Genomic DNA, 9,758 nt, shown 5'->3' with positions numbered 1-9,758 from the left:
CCATCTTCTTCACATCTCCATCAAAAGTATGTGACTTTTCTTTCTTAAACTCATCAGGAAAGTATCCCTATCACTCCTCTTGTAAGGATGATAACGATAACGATAACGATCGTGATTCTGATCAGAACCAGAACAGGAATATTATATTTATCCATCATCTCTCCTATCTGAAGTATCCAACAACCTTCCATCTCTAACCATGTCATATGTATTTGAAATGTGACCACCATGAGATTTACTACCATATGCACTATTAGCTTTTCCCACCTATCCATGGTTGATCCAAAGTCACCCTTGCCGTTGTAATTTGGACAAAATTTGAAGAAGTATAACATTAACCTTTGCTCATTTCTCTTGTTCCTATATGATTTCTTCATTGTCTTCCTTGCAACTCCTTATTTCTTCCTTCAATCTTCTCAATGTGTCTTCCAAATCAGAAGAGTTCCCAACAACACGCTGCTCATCTGTTTCAAAGGGAGAATCTTTTTAGTATGCCATCTTGCTAGTCATTTTGATCTCTATCACTACTACCTCATGGCAAATTGGGCACGAACAAGTAATGTTACTGTTATCAATTCGAGAAAAGGGAATTACATATCCCTACACTGGTATCATTAATGGTTGGGGAAATACATGATCTACATACACTGGAAAAAATAATGGTTCTAGGGCTCAATGTCGTTCTAGTGCCTTGTTTATGTGTACTCGGCATCATGGACAATTTGGCTGCACTACTGACCATTGGAAGATGCATGTCTGGTGCTACCTATGGCCGCACGAAAGATCATGTGCCACTTAACCAAACATAAAATGTCTTTCACAAATTATGCAAAAATAATTATTGGTATTCCCCTCTAGAATCGTTATGCGAGGTAGTTGCAATAGTGGGGTGAGGACCTCCTATAACCACCTCAACGATGGAGGTTGCTTAGGAAAACGTTGAGATCACTTGCTCAATTCTACTATTCTTTGCTCTAACTCCACCTGCATTTCTTTTGAGGGAAAACGAACCCAACGTTCAATAAATTGAAGTATTCTCTCATTTACTCCCTCAGTTTGTGCTCTTCTATCTTCAGGTTGAGGATTAAGATTCTACCATTGTTCCTCAAGCTCCCCTAGTTCTCTTATAATCTACACTATTTTAGCTGATAAGTCTCTATATTCTTTTTCTTCACCACGTTGTTGTTCTGGTCATTGTCATTCCATTTCTAGACTCCTAAAGATTCAACATATGGTTCATTTTTGTGCTGAATTCTAAATATCCAACTGAAACTACAAGGTAATTAAAATGACAATCAACGATGGAAAAACAAAAATACCTTTTCCATTGTGCCCCCTTCACTAAAAATCAATTGAGTTTAATTAATAGTGGAAAATGCAAGCAAATTGTTTGCGTGTGTCAGCGGCCTGGGCGTCCGTCATGATGACTTCATGATAATTGCTTTGGTGTGTCGGCTAAGATGATGGTGGAGGAACATTCATCCAATTAAAAGTAATCAAATTTCTAAACATAATTTTCAGTCTAAGACCATGCATATGCAACAATAATATAGACCACAAGGATGATTAAAAACGCGTGTCAATGAGATGAATGCATGACCAACACACCGCCCATCCAACTTGACAAATGAGCTATGCTCTAACACCACTCTGTAACCCCCTCCTCCCACATCTACCCAAGTAACTAGCCAACAAGGGTAAGCATGTGAAGAGAGGCTATTATGATTGGATTCAACATCCTATGTGACCTTAAGAAAGTAGAATTGACGATAACACAACTTACATACATTGCACATCTGCTAGAGGACTCTCAGGAACCATCCCACCCACTCAGGTAGATAAGACATGGGTCCCAGTAACGTTTTAGACCACTTGACCTCTTGACGCTCCTATGGTATGGACTTGATATCGTCTAGGGAGCTCTGGATGCTCTCATTCTAAGGAATGTCAGTGCCTAGGGACTATTTTTTCGAGTGTTGTGCAAGCATCCCTGGGATTTGAGCTACGTTTTCATGCCTAGAGCCTAGGTCACTACCCAGAATTGAATGACACCTTCAAAATAGAAGGATACTATGGAAACAATGATGTAAATGTAAATACTTGAAAAATCCCTTAATCGGACCGCTACTAGCCATGACAGGAATTTTGTCAAACATATCATGAATATGTAATCTACAAGTGTAAACAATATATTTAAGCATACAGGTCTCATACTTATATGAGAATCGCTATGAAGAATTGTTCCCTTATATCATTTTCTACGTTATCATCGATTACTTCATAGATACATTATTCATTCATTTACAAGTAAAAACACGAGCAGAGCGATACATGGCCACTGTCATAAAAAAATATACATGACCAACATAATAGCAAGAAAAATACCAATGAAATCACAACCATATGATCCACATATAAACCGATATAATACTCATAGAAATATATGGAGAAAGAACCTCATATTAATAATGAAAAATCCAAACTGAGGATGGGAATACCAAATTCCACCAAGCTATAGATTGGTTGAGCCAGATCTCTCTTGAATCATTCACCCCTATGCCATATGTCACCCATGAATGTGGGAATCAAACCAGAAGATCCAACCAAGGCATCCCGAGGCTAAACCACCTCACCGTCCTCGATAGAAACCAAGATTTTCCGTAATCCATCCCAGATCACTAGGCCAACATAATCAGCATGTAATAACAGGCTTTACCATCATCTCCACCTGATCACTAGGCTAGAGAAGCATGGATTCCACCCGATTTGTCCACATACACCGTGAGGAATTTTCTTGTCTCCTAGTCTCTCAGGATTTACGGTAATCACACCCGATCACTAGGCCCTAAATCGATACCCACTCTCTAGTCCTTACTACATATTTGAACCCGGAATTACTAGACCCAATGGAGGGAAATCCATCCCTTCACTTTATCGTATATCCTGCCATTCACCAGCAAGGATTCCTAGCCCCACCGAGGCAACATAATCTTGGATTTATGACAATCCGTAGTCTAGATCGGGGGTTACTAGGCCTGTGGATTTAACTTAATCCACAGTTTGGTTCGAGGACCACTAAGCAATGTCCTCTATCATTCAAAAATCCACCTCACTCAGCTTCGAATCCAAAAACATGAGAACCCTATCACACCATGGTTATCCGAAAATGGCAAGGCTAGGCTAAAAACACTATCACACATGCCAAAACACATGCCATAATAGCAAAAGAACCATATGAAGTAACATGCATGCCATATCTAGCAAGGAAAATACACATGCAAATGATACCTACAAAGAATATTGTTGTAGCTGCTTGATCCTACTCTTCCTTACTAACTCCTTCATTCCTCCTAACTTCTTTTCCTTTCTTGATCCAATGTCAAAGTGCTCCAAGAAAAGTAAGTGTCCAAGGGTGAGAGAGAGAGAGAGAATAATGAGAGAGCTCCAAGACTGAATTGAGAAAAGGTTACGAACTGATCCCAGAAACCTTTTTATCAATTAGGCCTCTATTTTCTTCATTTTCCATTATTTTCCTTCATTTTCCTCCTCACATGGAACCTGTGACCTTTATCCATCCTTTTCAGCTAATTTCCATTATTTTCATAAATAATTGTGCCAAAGATGCCATTTTTCCTTCCCAAAGGCTTTGCCTTTGCATTTTCCAATTTCCTTAGCCATAATAAACAAAATAAACACCCACTAGGATGGTTTTCCCAACATTAAAATTGGAATAAGTTTCCCATCAACCATGGTTATTATTTTTTCCCGCATTAACTTTTATTACATGGAATTTTTACCAGGGATATTACATGTAGGCTTTTTGTTACCCTGTAAGATTGTCTTCTCTCTATCATCATCTAAGCACTTAATAGCCTTATCATAGCAATCTATCTAAGTCATGTGAATGTGAAACCAATTCATACACAACATATTGTATGATCTCAATGGAAGCACATTTACATGTGATGATATAAACATCTCATCCAACTCAAATACACAAGACCTTACCCAATGATGAACTCTTTTCTTGGTACCTATAGCCAACTGCACCAACTAAGAATTTGCATGAAATTGTTTATTAAAACACCACTTATTCATTTGGTCAGGGCTTATGTAACTATATTTAGATCCAGGGTCAATCAAAATATAAACAACTTAATCAAAAATCCTACCTTCCATCTCAATAATAGATGTTTGATTATCAACCTTCATACTATCCAATGCTTCATAAATCCGAGGAATACTCTGTCCAACATCCCCAACTATTTGTGCCTCTTGAGCACTATAAATTTTAGGTTAACCACCCTAATGTTATGGACAACATCTTCTGCAATGATCCTTGCCACATGTCCAACACTACAAAGGTTTACTGTCATCACCCTTGTTCTACTTCTTACACTGAAATCCCTGTCCTCTGTCAAGTGCGTTGAATTTCTTATATGATGTTGCACTTTCCTTGTCATCTGCATCATGAGGATTTCCTCTCTACTTATCCCACTTTCCTTTATTCTTCTCATTACCTTTCCAATCCTACGTAGACTCAGACTTATACTTCGATTGATCATAACAATGCTTCAAATATTCAATGCCTTTCTCTAGTGATCTAGGCTCATCAAACCCAATCCTATCCTTAAATGATATCGACAACCCGTTGATGGATCTCTAAATATTTTCTTTCTCCTCCTTAAGATAAAGCACATATCTCAATACGTACAAGATCCTACTAGTATACTCCTCATGAGTCATCAATCCCATCTTCATCTCATAGAACCGCTTTTTCCTATCATCGTAGTTTCTTTCACATAGATACTTCTTCCTGAAAAGTCTCTCAAAATCACTTCAAGTCAACTCCTCTTCTGTAGTTCCTCTGAAATTCTTCACATCTCACCGCCAAATTTCTACTTTTCCTTTAAGACTAAAAGTATCTATTTTGGCTTTCAAATTTTCTAAATAATCATGCAATCTAAAAATCTTATTCATCCTAAGAAACCAATCTTCTTCACCTAGTTACTTCTTCGTTTTTCCATCAAATGTAGGAGGCTTTTCTTTCATGAACTCCTCTCAAAGGTACCACTTCTCACTCATAAAATACATATGGTGGCAGTGATGATAGTGATGTCTCTCTGACCCAAAACTAGAGTAGAACCTCTAGTCTTTACCCATCCTATCAGGTGTATCTAAGAACCTACCATCCCTGTCTGTTTCATCCCTATCAAACTTGTTTACTAATTGAGATCTGCTACCATAGGCCCCATTGGTCCTTTACTCTTATCCATGATCGATCCTAAGTGGTCCCTGTCTCTACAGATCTGATAGACTCCTAAGGACGAATGTATTAACTTTTCTTTATTTTCTTCTACCTTGGCAAGTATTTCCTATGACTGAATGATCCTATAATTATATCCCTTACAAATTCTTATTTCTATCTAAACTTCTACATGGATCGGGTATGTCAAGGGAGTACTCATTTCCATGTTGTTCTTCTAATCTGTACAGAGAATCATGTGAACTGTAGTCCACCATTCTGATAGTCATCTTGATATTCTTCTTCCTCCAAACATGCCATGTTAGATAAACGAATTATAAGCATGATCAAGCATACCTCAATGAGGTTTATGGGAGGCTATCTCATCTTCGCAATCAATCTAGTCTAGCACAACATATGTAATACATAAGGAAATCAACATATCAATCATCTCCACATCAACTTTAGGATGAAACAAGAACACAACAATAACCATCACAATGCATTCATAACAACACATAGACAATTGACATGCATGCATGACAAACACATTCCTCTCATCCAGTCCAAGTGTTTGAACTTGAGAGCTCTGACACCAATCTGTAACCACCCCTGACATATTTACCCAATTTCACTGGATTTCTAGGGTAAACATTAGACAAAGAGTTACTATAATATGACTTAACCTCCCAACTCTAGTTAAGGAAGAGGGGTATATGACTAACCACAAAATGATAACTCGCAACATCCCTCAGGGCTATAGGAACACTTAGTGGCCAAAGAACCACCCCAGACAACCAAACATTGAGTTAATGCTCCTTTTCACTGACCTAGGCTCCCAACCACGTGCATGAAAAGACTTTGGTGTAGTTGAGGGCCTCAAACTACATGTACAACATTTCATGAGCATGGTGTGACCCAACTTGCCCAGTTCAGAGGGTGTAGTCCCAAGATCTGAGCCACAATTCCAAGTCAACATCTAGACCGCTCCCTATTAATTCTTGAGACATTCCAAGATGATACATGGCATGACAACAAGGCTAAAAATTCAGACTCAATTCATAAAATTGACCTAGATTAACCAAAACAAGCTAAGAATTCTACTAAACACATGGTAATCATGTAAGCTACAAGTCATGAATGACTATCTAATCATAAGGGCTTGAGATTCATCTGATAATCACTAAGAAGGATCTAGGAACTCTCCACATAACCACAATAACATTTATTAGTCCATGCATTCATCAACCATTAATAAAAACATGTCAAGCGCCATACTAATATATATCACATAACCATCATATAACCAACATAGGAACAATTTCAACTCAACCATAATATTGCTAACATAATCATTATAAATATACATGAATCACAATAGAAGAAAAAATCTTTTTAACCTATGATAGTACTAGCCAAGTAGTGAATTCCATGTACCACCCAAGCATATATTGGGATGAAGCAAATCTCTCTTTCAGGCAATCACCCCTACATCATATTCTAGGCATGAATGTCAGATCTCATGGAATAAACCAAACAAAATATTCCAAGGCTTCGATAGGCAAACCCACATCAACCCTGATCCACAATGTTTCCACCTCCATGGTCAGACATCACTAACACCAAATAGATCATTCTCTACCCAAGTTTTTCAAGGCTCCAGGAACTAGTAACTCAACCCACAACCTTCCAAGAATCTACAGAATTTGTCCAACCCCCCTCTAGGGACTAGTAACTCAACCCACCGAGGGATCCAAAGTGTTTGTCTCAACCTAGGATTTAGGACTAGTAACTCAAAGGCTTCGAGAGAATTTTTTCCAACACACAACCATAAGGAATTATGAGCACCAATCATGAAAACATCGAGTGGAAAATCCACAACATTATGGCTATCCAAGAAATGGCAAGGAAAGGCTAAAAACACTATCAATCTAGGAAATATTCCATGCCAATGACAACACATAACCATAAAATCACATGCATATACCACACATCCATAAATCGGCAAGGAAGTTACACAGGCAACTTGTTACCTGCAAAACAATCCAGATATAGGTACTAATCCAATTGTTCACATGCACTTTCCTAATCTACTTTTCCTTCTTTTTCCAATCCAAGTGAAACATACCCTAAGAATGCTCTAGGTGTGCAATATTATGAGAGTATGAGAGAATAGAAGAGAGATAAAAAAATGAACTGACAAATGGTTAAACAGTCAAAAGTTGTGAATTAAACCTCAAAAGCCATTTTATTTTTGAGGCCTCTATTTTCTTCAGCTTCCCTTCAAGTTCCCTTCTATGAAATATGTGCCTTGTGATCTCTCTTTTCTCCTATTTTCATTTATTTTCATAAATAAAATGTCAATTAATGCCACTTTTCCATTTTATTTTTGAGGCCTCTATTTTCTTCAGCTTCCCTTCAAGTTCCCTTATATGAAATATGTGCCTCTTGATCTCTCTTTTCTCCTATTTTCATTTATTTTCATAAATAAAACAATCTAATATATTAAAAATTTTAAAAAAGCAAATTAATTTTAGATTATATAAAATTAATTAAAATTAATTAAAAATTTAAAACAAATTAATAAAAATTTTATAAAATTAATTAAAATTAATTAAAATTAATTAAATTTTTTTTAAAATTAATTAAAATTAATTAAAAATCATTTCAGCCGACAGTTTGTCATTCTAAAAGTTTTATCCTCATCACTATTTATTATTTCTTTGTTGCTCTTCTGTCATCATCATTCTCATATCCTCATGATGGATCCCATTTGGGATTTGAAACGTTGGTACAAAAATGTTAAAACTGTGGATTCTCCGGTCATTGATTCAAAAGATTCAAGCCACAGATCCCTGAAATCCATAACCATTTATTGATCGCCAGTGATACCCATCACTACATTCCTTCCCAACATTCAGCTTGGAATATGTGTCCCATGACCATGGTCTTATTTTTTTTACATAGAAAATCAACCAGGGATTGTTAAAAATGACTTCGCTTCATAACTCTACTCTCAAAACCAGTGTAATTAATATAGAAAACAACTCTATTCAGCTACCAATGTACACACAAGACTTCAATGAATGCACAAAATTTTAAACACAGTCCAGGACATTCAAAGCTCAAAATAGAGAATGGATGAAACGCATAGTGCACGACCTTTGAAACTAAACAGTGAGTATAGAGAGGCATTATGTCAAGTTTCAATGTAGATAATACTTCACACTTTTTCAACATCCAACTTTATTCAGCATAGAGATTACACTTCGTTCCAAGGCACAAACGTTAATAAGAGAATTAATGCTCCAAATTTTCATTGGATGCATAGGAAATTGTTATAAAGGACAAAGTAGGAACAACTCTATGTGGGAGAAGAAAACTAGTAGAAGACAAGAGTTACAAGATAAAATGGGACTTGTGCTTTGATACCATGTTAGGCCTAGCATTGGTAACTCCATGAATAATAAATTATATTAGGAAAATAAGTATTATATACAAGGAGAGGGAGAATATTGGAATTTGTATTCTAATGTCTTTTTTTCTTATTTTTTCTCATATTTATAGTATTTACAATATCTTCCTAATTCCTAAAGTTTAAATCTCAACACATTAGTATCCATTATTCCCTCAACAAGCGTAACACTAAGATTTAACTATTTTATCCATCGTTGCACCATTTTATGCTGAATAAATTAGAATACTTGAAGGGCATTCAATCATGGCACCCTATGAATTACATAATATGATTCTTGAAGGACATGATATTCCTAAAAGGCTTTGTATAATAGGGTAACCATGTTGGGATTGACGGTGAATCAATGCACTGTTAAGGCACTCCTTTCGATAGGTCACTGGTTTAAATCCCCCGTGGGTGCTTACCTACCAAAACAAATATTTTTTTCAATAAAGGAATTGTAGGGGGGAGCCATGGATAGGATTTCCGAAGGAAAAATTTACGCCTCCGCCTCATTCCAAACCAGAGATCGGTTCCTCAAGCCAAAGGGGTGATCTCCTTCCCATCAACCAAATCAATTAGAAGACAAATAGGATGGGGCTATGCACAACCAGATATGGACAATGCGGCCTGCTAAGTCTCGGTCTTCTTTTGGATTGGCGACAGTTTATACCACCAAGCGGAAGACGGGGATAGTTATTGTAGTGTCGGAAGGTGAGGATCGATCATGCCACAATAGAAAATTAAGATCCTTGAAAATAACTAGTACCCTAGGGGAGGCTAGCATGCAAGAAATGGCTACACATGTAGGGTTGAGGGCCATCATGATCACTACACCCCCACCATCACTTGGACTAACGGGGATTAAAGCCATCAAGGGGAAGATGACACTCATGGGAGGGGCTTCCCAGGAAAAAACCGACATGCATATGGAGGACCAGGCTTCCTTGATAAAAGTAGCTACTAAGAGCATTAAGATTGGGCCTCTGGAAAATAACCCTGGTGCTGCTGGGAAGACAAAGAAGGTAGATCGAATAGATCGAGACCTAGACAAGG

The sequence above is a fragment of the Pinus tabuliformis genome, chromosome 4_2 (assembly GCF_031772625.1).
Source record: "Pinus tabuliformis cultivar Carrire ecotype Pingquan chromosome 4_2, CPIR1, whole genome shotgun sequence".
NCBI classification, from domain to species: domain Eukaryota; kingdom Viridiplantae; phylum Streptophyta; class Pinopsida; order Pinales; family Pinaceae; genus Pinus; species Pinus tabuliformis.
This window is presented reverse-complemented; position numbering follows the sequence as displayed.